The sequence below is a fragment of the Mobula birostris genome, chromosome 2, assembly GCF_030028105.1.
Source record: "Mobula birostris isolate sMobBir1 chromosome 2, sMobBir1.hap1, whole genome shotgun sequence".
Lineage (NCBI taxonomy): Eukaryota > Metazoa > Chordata > Chondrichthyes > Myliobatiformes > Myliobatidae > Mobula > Mobula birostris.
Genome location: NC_092371.1, coordinates 209892057 through 209910474, shown reverse-complemented (window position 1 = coordinate 209910474; position 18418 = coordinate 209892057). Strand labels below are relative to the sequence as shown.

Sequence of the window (18418 nt, the reverse complement as noted above, 5' to 3'; positions counted from 1 at the left end):
AAAATTCATCCAAGTGGTTGCATGTTGGATAGTGGTGAGCGACGAGAAATAACTCTCTCTCTCTCTCTCTCTCACAAAGCCCAAACTTTTGAATTCCCACCAACCATCCAGCATAGTTAACCAAATTTTAGTTTGCCGAGATTAATCTTCAGTAGTGCTTCGTATGCGAGAGCAACCAGCCCAGCGATAAAGTACAGGTCAATCCTTCAGTGCACTGTATGAGTGATAGAATACCGATAATGGCTATCGATCACACCGTGATTTGAAGCGTCATTAGTGTTTAATGGTGCAAATGAAACTAACCAAAATAAATACGCGCGCCTCTTCAAGAAATATTGTACAGTAGAAAATATAGACATTTAAAGATAGGAACTACTTTATATAATAATATGACTTTGAGACAAGTAAGACGAGTGCAGTGAACTTGTGCGGTGTCATGTAAAATTGAAAGTGAGAAAATAAGTGGTCGAGAGAAGTGCAGAGGCATCTGAAATAAACGGTAACGCAGGGGGAATATGCGAGAGTCAGTGGGAAAAAGTATATACTATAGAAGCTGCTGGTGTGGGGGAAGAAGCAAGCGTTGCATCCAGCGAGCCCGTGAGTGAGGCTGATCCGCAGTAAGGTGAAGCGGGAGGCGAGCCTGGGCGAACAGAGCCGCAGCACATCAGGGTCCCGCAGTGAAGTCAAGTGCGGCAACGCGCAGTGACTCCTCTTTCCCGGTGATAGCAATACACGACCGAGCGCGGATGCTGCTGCGGGGATCCAGCGCCTGACTGCAGGCAGCCCTCCCGCCCGCAAGCGGCCGAAGGACTGCGGAATCCGTGCCCCGTCCGCTCACAGCTCCAGCTCCCGGGGGCCGCGCAGGTGAGCGACCGGCCGGCAATTAGACTCCGGTAAGTGCCCGCCAAGCGCGGGGAGGAAGGGAGGGCGATGGACCCAAACATGGCCGCGGAATCGCGGCTCCCTCCCAAGCTCAGCATGTGGGAACGCTGCTGCATCAGTGCCCCTCCCTCCTCGGCCGTGTGTGGGGTGTGGAGAAGGTGGAATGGAGAGGGTTGTGCACGGGATCTACCACCGCTCAGCTCAGGTACGGCGCACAGGGCAGCGACGGGCCTCTCTCCCTCCGCACCAGGGGCGGGGTAGCGGCGCTGGCTGCCACCTCGGTCCCCCACTCGAGTGGGAGGAGGTGCTGCGTTCCTCCTCCGCCCTCGGCGGCTGTGAACGAGACCAGCGAGGGAGCGGCGAGGCTCCTTTCAACGGTGGCTCGCACTTCGCACAAGTTGCCCGAGGGCTTGGCTTGGAGGAGTTTCTGCCATCTCCTCCTCCTACTCCCACTCTTGGGACAAAATCCGTCCCGCTAACTCGTGTTTTAATGTTAATCTCATCCCAACGGCTGTGAGCTCCCTCCGACCCCGCTTCCCACAGAAGTCGCCGGCTGATTTAATTTCCTTTGGTACACTGAGGTAAATTATTAACATTTTACAGTTGAACAATGTAACGGGAACAATGTTTTCTATTGTTGTGATTATGTCCGTGGGATAAGGGCGGAGAGCTGGGGAGGAATTTGTGTCGTTATATGACTTGGAGCTAAAGGTAGGCACAACTACTTAAATTCACCATCCAAGGTCAATGTTCTTAAATTGGACGGTGTTAGTTTTGTTTTGCGTGGTTTAGTTTTATACTTGAAGTGGTATTGTAGAATGCTTTGTAAGATGATTTGGCTTCTGACTGTTCATATACTTGTGGCCATTCTCCATTTCTTACCCGATTGTTTATTTTTTAATATATAAAACACCATAAATTTTTGGAGTGGATTTTAATGTGGCGCTTAATAATTAACAAAAACAAGCACTCAAATAAAGATCAAATACTAATTTAGCAGAAATGTTGCTTTAATGAGACTATTTGTGATACAGTATTTGTGTTCATTTGGACAACGTGTCTCACACCGGTCATTGGATGAAATAAATTTTTCCAATGTCCGAGTAGGTCCCGAGTTTTACAGATGTGCAGTATTCAGAATCATGGCCACTGTCTCACAAAATGCTGGAGGAACTCAGCAGGCCAGGCAGCATCATGGAAAAGAGTGGAATAGAGGAAAATAGAAGTAAGTGTGTGTTGTGTAAACAGCGTGACTGTATAATGATTGCAAATAGAACTTCACTATTGTCAGTAGTACCTACCCAAGCTGAGGTGATGTACTCCAACTTTTAAACTCGAATAACCTGTGCAGTAATATTCTCCCCGTCTCTGGTATCTCGCTCTGAACATCCCGCTGGGTATGGTTTGTAAACTGAAGCAGTATTGTGGGAGGGTGAACAATGTTTGTTCTGTGTCGGTGTATCGGATTTCAGAGGTGCACTCCCGTGCGTCCGCTTCAGGGAATGAAAGTCATGCACGTTCACGTGATGTGATGCCATTTCTGTCACTGCCTGGATTCGTGGATCAAAATCTCTGCATTTGCCGAAAGAAAGTGATGTCCAGGTACTGAGCTGGGAGGAAGCCTTCATTACATGTGCCTGACATTAATGGCTTTGAAGCTGAAAGCCATAAATAAGCCTTCAGTTTCAGTTGATTGTTCACTTTCTGAAATAAACAGCCTCTTTGCTGATGGTGTGCTATTTCAGGGAATTGTTCACCTCCATAAAGACATTCGCTGGAAGACTGTAGGTAAATTCCACATTAAAGAACACTGCTAATTCACTTCTGTCAGTGGAAGCAGTTTATTCAGCATGTATCTGATGTACTGTATTTATGAAGTAGTAATCTGGTTGATATCAGAAGAATTAAAGCAGAAAAGTAGAACTGAATGATGTGTGTTTGTAGCCTAAACTTTTAAGACTTTCAAGCTATGGTTTCTGCATATAAGGGAGGCAAGTTGAAATTGCACTCGATGGACTGTAATTGTTGCGACATTGAAAGAAACGATTTTGCCAATCTCATTTCCCAAATGAGCTGATTATTGGCCACACATATCAAAGTTGCTGGTGAACGCAGCAGGCCAGGCAGCATCTCTAGGAAGAGGTACAGTCGACATTTTGGGCCGAGACCCTTCGTCAGGACTAACTGAAGGAAGAGCTGGTAAGAGATTTGAAAGGGGGAGGGGGAGATCCAAAATGATAGGAGAAGACAGGAGGGGGAGTGAAGGAGCCAAGAGCTGGACAGGTGATTGGCAAAAGGGATATGAGAAGATCATGGGACAGGAGGCCCAGGGAGAAGGAAAAGGGGGAGGGGGGTAAAAACCCAGAGGATGGGCAAGGGGTTTAGTCAGAGGGACAGAGGGAGAAAAAAGAGAGAGAGAGAGAAAAAGAAAGAATGTGTATATATAAATAAATAACAGATGGGGTACGAGGGGGAGGTGGGGCATTAGTGGAAGATTGAGAAGTCAATGTTCATGCCATCAGGTTGGAGGCTACCCAGATGGAATATAAGGTGTTGTTCCTCCAACCTGAGTGTGGCTTCATCTTTACAGTAGAGGAGGCCGTGGATAGACATATCCGAATGGGAATGGGATGTGGAAATAAAATGTGTGGCCACTGGGAGATCCTGCTTTCTCTGGCCGACAGAGTGTAGGTGTTCAGCAAAACGATCTCCCAGTCTGCGTCGGGTCTCGCCAATATATAGAAGGCCACATTGGGAGCACCGGATGCAGTATATCACCCCAGCCAACTCACAGGTGAAGTGTCGCCTTACCTGGAAGGACTGTCTGGCGCCCTGAATGGTGGTAAGGGAGGAAGTGTAAGGGCATGTGTAGTACTTGTTCCGCTTACACAGATAAGTGCCAGGAGGGAGATTGGTGGGGAGGCATGGGGGGAATGAATGGACAAGGGAGTCGCGTAGGGAGCGATCTCTGCGGAAAGCATAGAGGGGGCGAGGGAAAGATGTGCTTAGTGGTGGGATCCCGTTGGAGGTGGCGAAAGTTATGGAGAATAATACGTTGGACCCGGAGGCTGGTGGGGTGGTAGGTGAGGACCAGGGGAACCCTATTCCTAGTGAGGTGGTGGGGTGGTAGGTGAGGACCATTATTGGCCAGCTGGCTAAAGATGTGCTGTCTGTTTACTTTTGTATTGGTTGCAGACCATGTTTGACCTTGGTTTGCTTCAGCCAGTTGAATGTTGCTTTTCTAACTTGGTTGGTTGCATGTGCTCGTGGTCTGTGTCTGAGATGAGGATTGGTGGAAAGTAGTTCTGCTGGAATTTGAACTCTTCTTAATAAACAGTTTGTGACTATATTTTGCTAACTGATGTTTTCCAGTGTTTTACCCATAACTGGAAAGGTGCTTATTGTGTAAAATTGACACAGTTCTATCTTGTTGTGTTTCTGTTATACCTGGGTACGTGCTTTCTTTACGTCCTGTGGAGTGAGCTGAATAGGCAAAGCACTGGGATCTATCAATATTAAGGGCTTAATAGGATTGTCCTTCCAGCATCTTTGGTGAGGGTGCTTGCAAGCACCCCAGGGTTGACTTGTGTGCATGTGATGGGTTCCACTGTGGTTGCAGGTGGAGCAGTTACTGAGTCACCATCTCTCCCTGTTAGTTTCAGGACATCCAAGGGGAGGGTGAACGGCTGGAGACCATGATCCATATCAGTACCAAAGACACAGGCAGCAGCAAGGATGAGATCTGGATTCTCGGGAGCTAGGTAGAACATTTAAAGACAAGAATTTCCAGGTCTGTATCTGCGCCACCTGCCAGAGAGGTGAGAAGCAGCTACACGGTGCAATGTGAAACATAGCTGAGGAGCTGGTGTAGAAAGGAGGCTTCAGATTTATGGAGCATTGTGCTGTCTTCCAGGGCAGTCTGTATCTGAACTGGAGAGGAACCATATTCTTGATGGGAGGTTTGCCCGTGTTGCTCAGGGTTTAAGTTAGAGTGGCAAGGGGATGGCAGCCACTACAGCAGGGCAACAGGTAGTAGGGTTGAGAGCACGGAGGGTGATATGACAAGTCGTCGTCGTGGCTATCCCTCGAGGTCGAGGATGATGGTCTTCGTTCTGAAGAAGTGGCCCACAGAGTGGAGACGTCTGTGCGTGAATTTGTTTAACGTGTACTTGATGTTGCACTGCAAGAAGCACACAATACTTCACAAATCAACCAACTGATTCCAATGGCATGGAAACCATGGCGATTGGAGCTGATGGATTTGTTGCAGCCTTCATCTGCCTTCACAGCCGTTGAGTTCGAAGTAACTTCGTCCACCTGTTCCACCGTTGAGGTCTTGGTTGGATTATTCTTTGTCAGGGACCTCACCCTCGACCTTACTGCCATGGGTGACCCTACCAGGAGCATAGCTCCAGATGGCATTGCTCTCGGGATCACAGGACCACACAAGCTTCTCCACCACGACAAGGTGACAATCCACGGAGAATGATATGACAAGTAGGACCGAGAGGAAGGGCAGCAAGGGACAGGCAAATATCATGGTGGGGCTGATAGGCTGAAATATGTTAATTTCAAAGGAGCATTTAGGACGAGGAGGATGAACTTTTAGAGCTTGGATCGTTACATAGAATTACAATGCTCTTGCCATTACGGAAGTTGCATGAGGGATAGGACTGGTAGTTCAGTGTTGCTAGGTTTTGTTGTTTTAGATGTAATAGAGAAGGAGGGTAAAGAGGTGGAGGGGTTGCATTGATTATCAGGGAGAATGTCGCTGCAGTACCCAGATCACATTCTTGAGGGCTCACCCTACAACTTGGGTGGAGCTCAGCATTGGAAAGGTGCAGTTAGACTGCTGTGATTATGCCTTTGTCCCTCCAGTAGCCACCAAGAATCAGAGGAACAGAAATGTGGACAAATGTGCAGAAATAACAGGGTTGTCAGAGTGGTGGCATTGATTGGAACTTCCTTAACACTAGGTGTTCAGAAGGGGCAGATTCCTGCAGTGCAACCAAGAGGGATTCTTGAAACTGTGTATAGAGCGTACAACTAGAGATAATGCACTGGGCTGGGGCCTAAAACCGGGCCTGGTGACCAACCTGATAGTGGGGGAGCAATTTTGGAACAGTGACCACAACTGGTGTTTTAAGATAGTTACGAATAAGGGAATAATTGGATATTGCAGGAAGGTACTAAATTGGGGGAGCATGAATTACAACAGGATAAGACAGTCCTGATAATTGGCCTCAGCCTGAACATAGACGGTTTATCCCTCTTCATAGATGTTGCCTGACCTGCTGCTTTCCTTCAGCATTCCGTTTGGTTCTCAGGATAAGACAGAAGCTAAAAGGTATTGATTGGGAGCAGCTACTGTCAGACAAGTCCAGACCTTACCTGTGGGGGTTGTTTAGGATGGTACTGAGGGAAGCCTTTGAGCTCTGGGCTTCAGTTTTACCTGCAGCTCTCTGGGCAGCCAGATTTTCTGAGACAAGGGAGAAGGTCACTGACCTTCCACCTGCTGTGCTTGTTCCCTGGGTGGTAGGTACAGGAGCAACTAAGCTTCATCTGCGACTAAAAACTTTAGAACGCTTAAAAAAAAGCCTGTTTCATCCCTTAGCACGGTGATGTGAGACAGTTGTGTGTTTACGGAGCAGGATGCAAAAACGAGTTGTTAATATTCTATACATCTAAAATAACTTGTCAGCAGGAGTGAGAACTGAAATCCATATACACATAACTCCAAAGGAAGGCTGTTGATAAGAATATCAACATCTGAACTGCTATGAGTTCACAAGTTTATTGCACATCAGAGAATTAGGCAGTTGATGCAAGAAGTCCAGAAACTACAGGGAAAATCCTTCTGATTAAGCAGTGACATTGAGAACACTTGTACTGAATTCGTGCATTGTTATGGTGGCAATATCCATGCTAAGTATTCAAGTACATCGAGCCAAATATGAAGCTGAACACTAAGGCATTGAAACTCATTGAAGAAGAATGTGAGCGATGTGCAGGATTTGGATAGTGCCTTTATTGTGGGGACGTCATACAAAGTGGAATGACTTCGTAAGGAGAAGCAGTGTCTCCTACGGAAAGTTCCACAATTTCCGGAAAGTTTATTGTACAGCAAACCCAGTTCTTCAGAAAGCATATCGCGAGTGCTGAAGTGAAGGAGAAAGCCAATAACAATGATCATGACTCTGAATATGTAATGTCATTCACCTCGCTTGCTGGGGCATTCATCGAGAAGTGAAGGGGCAAATGATATTGTGATAAATGGAAAAAGAAGTTGACAGTCTTCACCATTGTCGTACTCTAACTCTGTGACAAAATGCTGACTCTAAGCTGGCGACATCTTTGACAGTTTGGTGAAAGTGTTAAGGAGATTGAGGGGTGAGTTTGTTGGGGTGTGTATAATCACGAGTGGGTATAGATAGGTAAATGTACAGTCTTTTGTGAATGGGGACTAAAGACAAGTGAGTGTAGGTTTAAGGTGAGGGGTGAAAAGTTGAAAAGGGACCCGAGGGACAAATTCTTCACACGGGATGGTACATATATGGAATGAATTGCCAGAGGTTGAGGTAGGTAACAATAACAGTATTTAAGAGACATTTTGGTAAGTAATGGACAGGAGGGGTTTAGAATGATATGGGCAAAACTTGGGCAAATGTGAACTAGTATGATTGGTACAATGGATAGTATTGGATGAGTTGGGCAGAAGGATCTATTTTCATGTTGTATTATTATATGACTTAAGATGATGCTCCATTGCTCTCAGTGACAGTAATTCTGTCACCAAAGATAAACCGTATTCTGGAAACACAATACAGACTGCAGGACGTGTACACGGTATCCAGTGAGCTCATCATTTCATTTTTGTCAGTTCTTGTGATGCGCGGTAAATTGTTTCTGATCATGCATCGTATCTCAAGCACCCGTGGCTTGCGTTGTGCTCAGTATTGAGTTCTTGTAATTAATCATGGGAAAAGGGGTCAACATTTAGAATTATTCACTCAGGGGATGTCTTGGGAGGTTTACCTTGGTGAAAAAGCCAAAGAGGTGCAGCACAGAAGCTGAATGAATAGTTTCAACATGATCAACATGATCAGTTTGAACAGCCTGTAGATCCTTTCTGGCATTCACATCAAATGGCAGCATGTTGTTATGGAGTTGCTTGCTTGCCTCTGTGGTTATCAAGTTTCATCAGAACTATTTCTCCAGTAAGTATTGTTGTAGATCTGAATTTTATGTATTTGCATATTATTTGTGAGAAGTGACGAGTGAAAAATATGGTGTGCTCAGTGGTTAAATTATCGGTCTAAAATTCAGAGGCCTGGAGTGTTAATCATTTGTATGCTTTCAAATCCCATCAGAGCTGGGGACTGTAAGTTTAAAAGCTATTTAATAATCTTTTAATTTATGGCAAAAAAAGCTTGTAACAACATTGGTGCTTAAATCTGGTGCTAAATTACTGGATTAGCATGTGATCCCAGATCCCCCATTGTGACTGGAAAAGGCATTAAGAGACATTGACTGGCCATGAGCATTCAGTAGCATTTTAAGGTTAGGTAGTAAATGCTGGCATTGTTGGTCATGTTCACATCCTACAAGCAAATAAGTTATAAGGATACAGATTTGGAATAGAGAAGCAAGACCCATTGGGGCTTGATGTGGGTCAATTCAACTCTGGTGATGGATACAAAACTAATCCTTTACTCAGGAGATGGAATGGTGCAGGAAAGGGAGCTGATTTAAAAGATCAGACAGGATCTTAATGAATGAGGGAGAGTGTATGTGGGGGGATCGTTTACTCAGATTCAGTAGCTTGTGTTCCCAAATTAGCAATTACTGAAATACTGTGGCAATGGAAGATTAGAGAATTTGAAATTTTAAAAATATCGTTGCACGTGACATGGAATTAATTTTTTTCCCCCAGAATGAATACATTTCTATACTTAGGTTGTGTAGCATTTATGGATCAATTTTAATTCAGTAAAACATTCTGAGTTACTTCACGGGCTGTTTTTCAAGCAAGGGTTAGTATTGAGCCACAGGGGAGGTGTTGGGCCAGGTGACTAAAATGTTGGGCACAGAAGTGGGTGCTTTCAGGAGCTGGGTCTCTCTGAGCCACACTTTCTCTCTATCTTTGTAGACTATGGCAGAGGTGTGAGGTTCAGTGAGAGCACTCTGGAGCCTGGGTCCCAGCGGAGCAAACACACTGCTGCCAGTGAAAAGATGGAATTGATAGGGCTGGAGAAAAATTCTGTTGTCAAAAGATTGCAGGCTGCTGGAATTAGGCCATGGAGGTTTTGATCACATATATAGAACTTTAGGCCTGTCTGATGGCAGGTTAACAAAAGTTGTTGACTGGGAAATGGTAACAAATGTATGCCATGTGTAGATTGGAAGTTCAAAGATTCAGAGTACGTTTATTATCAAAGTATGTATAAAGTTCACAACCTGAGATTCACCTTCTTGCAGGCAGCCACAAAAGAAAGAAACATCATAGAACCTGTATAAAGGAAATCCCCCACACAACAAAACCATCAAATAAGTGGGGAAAAAAAGAATAAATTGTGCGAACAGCAAAAAGCAAACAAATAACACACAAAAGATTAAACATCAAACTGCAGAGTCCCTGAAAGTTAGTCCACAGCCACAAGCCATGGAGGCGAGTGAAGGCAGTCCAGGAGCCGATGGGCACTGTCACCACGTCGGTCGGTACAGCGCTCTATCGATGGCTGCAGGCCACAGCCACAGATCCAGTTTTGTGCCGATCAAATCGAGCAAATAGTGAAGTACATTCAATGCTGAGGACATTGAACATCGAACCGCAGCCTAAAGTGAGTCCACCGCCATGAGCTGCCGAGGTGATCGAACCTTGCTGCGTGAGACCCAAGACTCCTTCACTTCCACGCCAAATGCTCCAGGAGATCACAGAAGTGCCCGATTGTCCAGCCAGCCCAAAAATGCATTCATAAAAGGGAAATTACATGCTGCAGTCGATCATAGTTCAGAAGAAGTGTATTTAGAAGAAGAGTATCCAGTAGTTTTGTAAGCCATTAGCAAGCTGTCACCATTGGTCACTGCCATCTCACCAGAAACACCAGTTAGGTAGGACCTGTAGTAAGTGTTTTGGATGTTTTGAGTGTTCTGACATACTCCATGTTTTAAAGGTTTTGAGATTAGATTAGATTAAATTCAACTTTATTGTCATTGTACTGAGTACAGTTACAAAGTCAATGAAATGCAGTTAGCATCTAACCAGAAATGCAAAGAACAGTGTTATTACAAAATAACTGCGCATAAAAAGTAAGTGCTACAGCACGCAAATATAAAAGTACTGAGACAGTACAATATGGGTGCAATACTGCTTAGCGCTGTGATGTGAGGTTTTGCAGGGTTACAGCCTCAGGGAAGAAGCTCTTCCTGTGCCTGCTGGTGTGGGAGCAGAGGCTCCTGTAGCACCTACCAGATGGGAGGAGAGTAAAAAGTCCATTGTTAGGGTGAGATGCATCCTTGATAATGCTTTTCGCCCTGCCCAGGCAGTGTTTATGGTAGATGTTCTCAATGGTGGGCAATTGGGTGCCGATAATCAGCTGGGCAGTTTTCACCACACGCTGGAGTGCTTTGCGGTCCGATACAGGACAATTGCCATACCACACTGAGATGCAGTCGGTGAGTATGCTCTCACTGGTACAGCAGAAAAAGTCCATCAGTATCCTGGGACAGAGGTGAGCTTTCTTGATGCTCCGCAGGAAATAAAGGCGCTGTTGCGCCTTTTTGATCAGGATGAAGGAGTTCAGGGACCAGGTGAGATCCTGGGAAATGTGGACACCAAGGAATTTGAAGCTTGATACACACTCCACTACAGCCCCGTTGATGTAGATGGGGACGTGAGTGTGGCTCCTAGCATGCCTGAAATTCTGGTTATAAATATTTTCAGTTGGTGCACCAAGTATCTAACAAACTGGAAAATTTATGTTGGAAGCTATATAACGGGTAGGCTACGTAGGTGACATGTTGTTCAAAAGTCCGCATTGACTGACTTAATGCTGCTGATTGGTTTCATTTGATGTAGTGACTGCCCACCCAACTATGGTTAAAATGAAATATAAGGAAAATTAATTCTTATCTGTTTTTGGTGGATTTGCATCGTTTGCAGAAACGAAAGAACATGATTTTGACTCCTGAAATTATTCTATAGTGATTCTCAGCCTTTTAAAGAGTTGAGCTCTTTGTGCAACCACTTAGTACAAATGTTGTTCTTATTGAATTACGATAAATGAATAATTGTGATTCTAAGAGCAGAAGTGAAATACTGAATTAATCTAGTTTATGATTTATTCAGGCAGTCCATTTGTCTGCAAGGTTTCTCTGCACTACACCCATGGAGAAACTCTACCATCCTCCCCAAATATGGTTGCCTTTTACAGGATAGTTCAGAATACTTGTCCTTTGCAAAATAGTCTTGGCAACTAACTTAGTGCACAAATGCAATACAGACAGACTGATGTGACATGAGTCTTTGCAATGGGTTTGAAGGATTTGAGTATGGAAGTTGTATGTTGTGATGACTTTAATTTCTGTCTGCCATCATCTGTGCTGACTTCAGCATTGAAAGCTGTGATTATGTTTGAATTTGTGTGGTGGAAATGGTTTTTGTGAGTGCCAAGATGCTGTGGATAGCTTTGATCTGAATTTGTTCTCTCTTATTTGTTGCCTGCAACAAAATCACAAGTTTCGAGTTTCCTTGCAGATTTTCATCCTGTATTCTGCATGGTGCAAATGAAATGAATGTAGCGTTTAAGAATAATAAAGAGTGGGGAAGAGGAGAAAATGAACTATGTCAGGAAGGATAAATAGGCTGACAAAGCTAACTTAAAGAATAGAATCTTCTGAGAATTGCAGAATTAGTTTCCCAGCACCCCAATTGGAGCATTTCAATTTGTATCCTATTGAAGACCATCTCCCAAAATTTTGCATTTAAAAATCAAATGCACTCAAAGCCCTAATAGAAACGATGAATTTTGGCCAAGGACAGTATTTAATGCTGTGCTGTCTTTTCTCCAACTCTTTCATTATCTTGTTGTTCTTGCATTGAATTACACTGCAGCTGTTGTTGGGTATCCATTCTGCTGTGCAACGGTAAGGTTCCACACCAGAGTAACATCTGTCCCGCACCTCCACATAAAAATGTCCCAGCCATTACAAAAGAAAAGACAAACGTTATGACCGTAACTTAATTTGGTGAAATAAACAGTTGGAATTGAAACATGAAGGAATAGGTTTGTTTTTTTTTGGTGGAATTAATTCCTTGACAGTCATTCTTGTCAGTGGGTCAATTGAAGCGAATGGTCACTAACCTGCTAATAGTATTAGCACAGAGCATTTGTTTGTAAGGAGTTAGCATACCACATGGTTTTGCCATGTTCTGCTGTTATCTGATTCTGGTGTTCGCATTGATTGTTCGCATTGACAATGGCTGCCTCCAACAATGGATATTCTGTTAGAACTGTCTGGTGAAACATAGTGCTGCCACAGCCCTCGCAGAGGTGGAGTTTGCTTGCTTGTGAGCGTGGTAAGAGACCGATGTAATGAAGCAGGAGAAATGGATACTCTGGATATTGGTGAGACAGGTATTGGCTTATTATTATCTTAATAAGATAAAATGAAAAGCTTGTCTTGCATACTATTTATACTGATCAGATCATTACGCAGATTGTAACAAAACAATAACAATGCAGAGTTGTGAAAGACCTGCTGAAAAGTGCAGTGCAGGTAAATGATGAAGCGTGGTGGTGGGTGAGGCGGGGGGAACATGTGGATACCTGGGAAGTGTGAGCAACTCCGGTGTAGACTCTGGGGAGTTACTTTTGTAAGATAGGAAAAAATTTGAGATCCTCCCACATTCCAAAAATGTACGAGTTAGGGTTGGCAAAGTTGTGGGAGTGCTATGTTAGTGCTGGAAGTGTGGTAACACCTGTGGGCTGCCCTCAGTACAATCCTGGATTATATTGGTCACTAATACACAAAAAAAGACTTTTCACTGCATGTTTCTATGTACACATGACAAATGGAGCTAATCTTAAGATCACAAGGAGAACGTAAAATGGGGAATGTGAAGTTGGGTGAGGAGGAGGAGGTGACGTTACTGCTCCTAACATAATGGGAGACATGAGATTCTCTGAGTATACTTAAGCCATCTTTCATGTTTTCAGGACGAAGTGCACAAAAGAAGTGATCAGTGAAAGTGAAAGCTCTGGTTGTTTAATTTGCAATCTGGACAGCAAAGGACCAAACTCCAAGCAGCCAGTGGATTGTGGATCTACTTGGAGTGGTGTTGTTTCAGCGTAGTAGCAGTGGAGCTGAGATATTCTGACCTTCGCAGAGGATCTGGATCCATGGTAAAGAGGGTGGTGCAAAATTAAGGGGGCAGAAATGTGGTTTCAGAACCAGCAATTAAATCAAGATGCATGGCTGCAGAAGAACAGACGTCTGAGCATGGAGAATGCAAAAGGGTAACAGAAGACCATTGAGAGTTCATACTTGATAGGGAGCTAAATGTATTGTATAATTACATTTATGCTAACTGTTAGAGGTAATGGAAATTTAGGGTTTTCATTAACTATACAATTGATAATATGGTCAAAATTTTGGCGTTTTTTTTTGTCAGTTAATTTTGGAGGTGTGGGTATTTCTAGCAAGACCAGCATTTATTGTCCAATGAATACTGTTCTGAATAATGTTAGAATATAGAACTGTACAGCCCAGTACTGGCCCTTTGGCCCATTATGTTGTGCTGACCCTTTAACCTACACTAAAATCATTTTAACACTTCTCTCCCACATTTCCCTCCACTTTTCATTCATCCATGAATTTACCTGAAAAAAATTTAAATGTCTCTAATGCCTTTTCCACCATGCCTGGTAGTGTGTTCCAGGACCGACCACTATGTTGTGTTTTTTAAAAACTACGTTTGACATCCCCCCTGTACTTTGCTGCAAACACCTTAAAATGATGCCCCCTTGTAGTAGCCATTTCTGTCCTGGGAAAAAGTCTCTGACCATCCACTTGATCTGTGCTTCTTATCATCAAGTCACTTCTCATCTTCCATCTCTCCAAAGAAAAAAAACCTAACTCTTATAGCTTCCACCTCCTTCCTATAATCAGGCAATTAATACTGCTTACCTTTGTTTTGCTTGGTCACTTCAGTGAAGCACATTGTTGGTCTGGTGTCACAAGTTCAAAGTTCAAATTTGTTATCAAAACATGTGTATGTCAGCACGAAATTTCTTGTGGGCATACTCAGTAAATCCATCATAGGAAAATAACCACAACAGTATTAATGAAAGACACACCAGCTTGGGTGTTCAACCAGCGTGCAAAAGACAACAAACTGCAAACACAACAAAGAAACAAATAATCATAATAAATAAGCAACGAAAATCGAGAACATGAGATGAAGAGTACTTGAAACTGAGTCCATAGGTTGTGGGAACATTTCAACGATGGGGCAAGTGAAGCTGAGTGAAGATATCTCCTTAGATTCAAGAACCTGATGGTTGAGGGATAATAACTGTTACAAAAAGGTCAGACGAGGAAAGGATGGCAGACTTCTAACCTGAAGGACCTAAATAACATTTTATTTTACAACAGTCTTGAAATTATATTACCAGATCAAGATGTTTTCTTTTTCAAATTGCAAATGCAGCATAATTTCATTTTGGAATTTGAACTAGTGTCTCTCAATTGTTAGTCTGAAGCTTCAGGCTACCTCTCTGATAATTTGGCTGTTGCATCACCAATCTATCAAATCATTTATGTACATTGATGTTAGACGTGTGAAGAATGCTTAAAGAATTTCAGATACAGCACAAAGATTGTCTCTGGGTTCAAGTAAGACAACCAAGGTGAGGAAAATTGGAAATGGAATAGATTCATGTTTGGTTAGATTGTCTTATAGTTAAATTGCTTTTGGAAAGACCAGCATTGATTGTGCAATTCAGGTAGCTCCTGAGAAGGAGATAATGAGCAACCATGCTGAAACATTGTAGTCTGTCAAGGTACTGCCGAGATGTTGTCGGATCAAGATCTAGGAATTAAAATAGTGTGATGATATATTTCCGAAACAGGCTGGTTTGCAGCTTGGAGAGGTGTGTGGTGGTGATGCTGTTCCTGTGTGTCTGCTGTCCTTGTCCTTGGTGGTTGTGGGTTGAACAGGTACCATTGGAATAAACTAGCTGTGTAATTGCGGTGCTTTTCGGGGATTTTTGTGTTGGAGGAGTACCAGCTCGTGCTGAGCTCCTTGAGAGCTGTTGGAATTGCAGTCTACCAAGCAAGTGGAGAATATTCTGTCACACTAATTATTTTGTGCCTTGTAGGTGGTGAAAAGCCCATGGGGTGTCAGATAGTGAGTCGCTCACTTACAGAATACCCTGCCTCGGATCTTGTAATCAGGGTAATTATGTGCCTGATCTAGCAATGCTTCCAGTCAGTGGTGACGCCAAGGATACTGATTTGGGGGAAACACTGAGTACCAGATGAAGGTGATCACATTTCCTCTCGTTGGGATGCCATTGCCTGATATTCCTGTGGCAAAAATGTTACTTCCCACTGGTCTCCTGTGCCTGAATGATGTCTGGTTGTTGCTGCATGGAGGGGCAAACTGTTTCGGTTGCTGACTGGGTTTAGAGTCCAGCTGAATATAATGCAGTCACTGAGCACTCTCACTGCTGTCATTGTGATTGAGGAAAGGTCATTGAGGATGACTTTGAAGATGGCTGGGACAGGAACACTGCACGGAGGAACTCCTGCATTGATGTCCTGGGGCAACCACTACAAGATGACACCAAGCTGTAGTCTCCACCGAAGTCATGTCTCAGACTTTTTTAGATTGTATGGATGGTTTCTGAGTACGGGGGAAGAGCTGGGGGTCGGGCTAGGGTTTCGGGACAGGGATGTTTGGGAATAAGAGGACAAGCTGGAGTTTAAGCCTCCACTCTCTGTGCGAAGGCCAGTGACTTGGATCTGGGTTGGATGTTGGTTTGTTAGACCAGAAGAGATGAGCGCAGGTCCCTGTACACCCTTCCCTCTGGTCTGTGAGTCATCGGCATATTCTGGAGTTCCTTGCGGGCAGGAGGCATAAGGGCCGGTGACTCTCTAGTATGTGAATCAGCGAGAATGGAGTTCCAAGCTTGGTGTACCCTTGGTTGTGTTGGTTAACACAAATGACACATTTCACTGTGTATGTATATGTGATAAATAAATCTGAACATGAATCAACCATTTTTTCCCCATTGTTGAAGGCTTTTGGAAAGCAAGTGCTTTCCGATAACTCTGCTAATAATTGAGATAGCCTGAGTTGACTTACTAACCCGATTGGTTTTGTCCTGCCTTTCATTGGCTCGATGTACTTGGACAACATGTTAAGCAAATACCTGTGCTTTATCTAAACTGGAGCAACTGCATGAAAGATGTTATTTTGTTGGCTCTGTCTGGTCTGAGTGACAATACTTGCAATGACACTGCAGATGTACGAAAGCACTGCAGTGGTTCAAGCTGTATTTGGGTGGGTATCTACAGCTGCTCTCTGGTCAGCCTACAGACTTGAAAGGTAGCAACCTTGTCTTTGTAATTAAATATGTTTTGCATGTGTCTAGATAATTTTAAATAGAGTTTATTCATATTCCAGTGTTGACTACATAAAGATATTAGAAACAGTTGAAAGAAGTGTAAGAATTTTGCTGAATTCAGATACAAATTCGTTTGTATTGAATTGCAGAACTTGGGTTACTGGTTCAGGAGCAGTTTCCAAGATGGTGTTTATTTTTTCCTCAAATTTCTTCAAGTAATATGAGCTGCTTTCATATAGGACACGAGTCGCAGAACAACACTTGGTTACATGCTTAACAACAGATGTTATGACATTAATTACCAGGACGTGTTTTTTTTTAAAAAGAAGCTTGTAAGGTGAATGATTATGTGGCACCATTTAGATAATTCAAATATGCTTATCATTACTGAATAATAGAATGTAAAAAAGGGGAACTAAGTATTTGAATCTGACTACGAAGGTGGTGAGGGTAGATCTGATTCTTGGCTTCCTGCAAAGGAGATTGATGATAGAAGAAAACGAGTGCTATTTAGTCTCCACAGAACCTTGGTCAGATTGTGGTAAAAGAGCTTTGTCATTGGGCTCCCCCAAATATGAAGCAGTGGAATGGCAATGTGTAAAGTAATGTTAGATTGAAACAAGTTCAAGTTTTTTGGTCATCCAGCCGTATTCATGTTCCGTTCAGTTCAGTTTTCATTTATTGTCATTTAGAAATGCATGCATTAAAAAAATGATACAACATTCCTCCAGAATGATATCACAAGAAAACACAGGACAAACCAAGACTAAAACTGACAAAACTGCATAATTATAACATAATAGTTACAACAGTGCAAAGCAATACCATAATTTGATAAAGAGCAGACCATGAGCACGGTAAAAAAAAGTCTCAAAGTCCCGATAGACTCATTATCCCACGCAGGCGGCAGAAGGGAAGAACTCTCCCCGCCATGAACCTTCAAGCGCTGCCAACTTGCTGATGCAGCACCATTGGAAGCACCCGACCGCAGCAGATTCTTGAGTCCGTCTGAAAAGTTCGAGCCTCCGACCAGCCCCTCTGACACAGCCTCTCCGAGCACCATCCTCTGCCGAGCGCTTCGACCTCGCCCCGGCTGCCAAGCAAGCCAAGGACTCGGGGCCTTCTCCTCCGGAGATTCTGGACTATACAGTAGCAGTAGCAGCAGCAGCGAAGCAGGCATTTCAGAAGTTTCACCAGATGTTCCTTCGTGCTCTCACGTCCGTCTCCATCAAATCGGGATTGTGCATGGCACCCTACTTGACAAATAACAGACATCACCACCAGAGTGGCTGCTGCGAGCTGCGTCGCGCCGCCATCTTCCCGCCTCATTTACTGCTAAATGAAACAACATTCTTCCAGATCAGCACAGTACATATCAAAGTAAAAACTTATTATCATAGTACATGCATATCACCACATACAACTCTGAGATGCTTTTTCCTGTGGGTGGACTCAGCAAATCTATAGAATAGTAACTGTAAACAGGAGCAATGAAAAAGCAAGAGCATACTACTACTACTACATCAACTCAGGCGTAGGGGGCATAGAAGTCAACAAACTATTGAAATGCACCTATAAACAAGCAGCGATAAATAACAAGAACATGAAATAAGATGAAATAAGATAAAACATGTAATTCACGCACAAAGTATCATTGCCACAAATAATAAATTATCATCCAGAAAATTGATGTCCTTGAACAAGACATAATAGATTGTAGTTGGAAGAAAACTCTGAAAGCATTTGGGTTAGTTCTCACTGGTATAGAAAGCATTTCATAAAGACTTAAGTTCTCTAATGTTTTGGAAATGAAAATAATCAACACCTCTGGCTATTGATTGTCAAATTGATGTCAATGGGGCATCAATTGAAGATTGTATAAGAGGAATGATGTTTCTCGCAGT

At 43.5% G+C, this 18418-nt stretch overlaps 1 protein-coding gene across 4 annotated transcripts in view; it reads left to right on the top strand.

Annotated features, from left to right (window-relative positions):
• The first annotated feature begins 650 nt into the window (after positions 1-650).
• The window catches only part of dtnba (dystrobrevin, beta a), a 505261-nt gene continuing 487493 nt past the window's right edge, over positions 651-18418 (top strand). Inside the window, exon 1 of one of the 4 annotated variants that reach the window (XM_072251383.1) lies at positions 651-864. The gene's annotated coding sequence lies outside the window, so the exon portion shown is untranslated. Of the gene's footprint in view, positions 894-1068; positions 1088-1111; positions 1464-18418 lie in introns of those variants that run through there. The other 3 variants (XM_072251379.1, XM_072251384.1, XM_072251381.1) reach the window with 3 other exon arrangements.